We start from the raw sequence: 2224 nt of genomic DNA on the forward strand, positions 1-2224 counted from the left end.
ACAAGGTTAAAGATGGAATTGATATTCCAAAAAAATGTCGAGTTTTTTTCAGATCATTAGACAACTTTCTAGACAGATAGCACCTCAAAATCCATTTTGAAACTCTTGAAATAATTCAAGGAAAATGGTCACTTAACAGGACATAAAAGTGTCCCATTACCAACCTAGTGTTAATTGTATTGTCGAGGGTGTGCTTCTTGTTGAGGCAGAGATCGATGCCATTATCAATGACTTTGGTGATTTTGCACACACTCTTGCCCTTAAACAACATGTGCCTCATGTGACCTACACGAAAGAGTGACCACATCCTATGTAATTATTATGCACCATATTGGTTTATTTCGTAACAGTAGTCGACAAAAATAATCTATAGTGGTAACATTCTTTCAATGAGGAGGGTCCTCGCTTGGTGTGGGGATGGAGCACCATGTTGCTGATGGGATCTCCAGTACCCACTTCGTCAACACATGGGCAGACATAGCAAAGGGGGGAAGGCATTCAACGTCATCTTTTTATCAACCGTACCCTTTTGCGGACGCATGACCCATCTACACCAACATTTTCGCAAATCGAGTATCAACCTCCCCCTTCACTATTGCCCTCTAGCAAATATGATCGCGGCATTGCAATACAACCAAATTTAGTGGCAAAATGCAAGAACAAGCTCTCTTCACACCATAATGACAGTGGGCCTACAAATACGAACGGCAATGTGGCTTGCAATTTTTTCCTTCTCACTCGAGCAGAGGTAAAAATTATGGTTGGCTGCTCAATTGCATAACATAAGGTAGTGTTATAGTGTAATTTTCCCAAAAATCTAGCATTTTGGCATAAATATTGGCTGCCTCATTGCCTTAATCTTAAAAATTGAGATTATGAAAATGCTTTTTTTTGAGCACTGCCAGTCACACCCATGCAGAACTTCAACTTTGATGGCTAGCTCTTAGAATAAGTCTCAAGCATTTTCTTTTGTAGCCTGTTAGTCCAATAACAAGTGACGATTTCCGTTACAGTTGTTCATAATTTATTGTAATATTATGTTCATATTTTGTTTAATTTGAACATATTCACTGTGTGGTGCTAATTTAAGGTGTTTTCTGGGGAAAATTGTTGATATTGAGCTTTTTAATGTTGGCAAGTTGTGGAGCTACAAGCGACGACAATGGATGGAACAAGAGGGGTGACATACAACACATACGAGGCAGTGGCAACACATGTGTGGAGGTGTGTGTCAGGGCACGAGCGTTGAGTGAGAAACAAGAGACAAAATTGTACATAGCAATAAAAGGGAGAAGCCGATTGCAACCAGCCTTGCCAAGAGGCTACTTTGGCAATGCCATCTTCACTGCCACACCCATAGCACAAGTCGGTGAGCTAGACAAAGGCCCACTAAGTGTGGGTGCCCAAAGGATTAGGGAGGCCATCGCACGTATGGACGATGAATATTTACTATCAGAACTTGATTATTTGGAGCTACAACCTGGCCTAGAGTTTCTTGTTCAAGGTGCCCACACCTTTTGTACTCCTAATGTCCGTATCACCTCTTGGACCCACCTTTCCATCCACGATTGTAACTTTTGGTTGGGGCTGCCCCATCTTCATGGGACCTGTTGGCATCTCATTTGAAGGCCTCCCTTTCATGCTTCCTAGCCCCTCTGGTGGTGGTGGCCTCTCCATTTACCTTGCCCTTGCCTCCCACCACATGCCCACCTTTGAGCAACCCTTCTACCAGTTTTGCTTGTCTCCATTGCCCCTAGTACTCTTTTTAGTATGAAATGGACATGATAGCTTTTGTATAAGTATTTTTAGCTTGCAAGGTCCTTCTCTTTATTCTCTAAGATTGATTCAATGGGCATGTGAGTTTCTCTTGTCTTAGAACACCCATGTGATTCTTCACCTTGTTTGGCTAGCCAAAGCTTTACAAATTTGTCCTTACTATGCTTTTTTTAATTGAAATGCATTTTCATTATTCAAAGGTCCATTTTTGACACCTTGTTTCGAAATGCAAGAAAAGCATATCCACATGTTGCATGGAGAGGAAGAGATCTTAGGATGATTAATATTTTGCAAAAATCCTTGGATGGAGAGTATGTTGATTTGTGACATTTTTCCTTCAGCAATGGACAAGACTTTATTACATTCTAAGATTACAAAATTATGGGAAGCATTTTATTGTCAAGAAATATATTCCAAGCAGGAGATTATCCATGTTGACATTAGTCTA

The 2224-nt window shown here is 40.6% G+C and overlaps 1 pseudogene; it reads left to right on the forward strand.

Annotated features, from left to right (window-relative positions):
* Positions 1-1162: 1162 nt before the first annotated feature.
* On the forward strand, positions 1163-1774 carry LOC147445790 (shikimate O-hydroxycinnamoyltransferase pseudogene; annotated as a pseudogene).
* Positions 1775-2224: the final 450 nt, after the last annotated feature.

The sequence above is a fragment of the Adiantum capillus-veneris genome, chromosome 12, assembly GCF_014529385.1.
Source record: "Adiantum capillus-veneris isolate H3 chromosome 12, ASM1452938v2, whole genome shotgun sequence".
Taxonomy (NCBI): Eukaryota; Viridiplantae; Streptophyta; class Polypodiopsida; order Polypodiales; family Pteridaceae; genus Adiantum; species Adiantum capillus-veneris.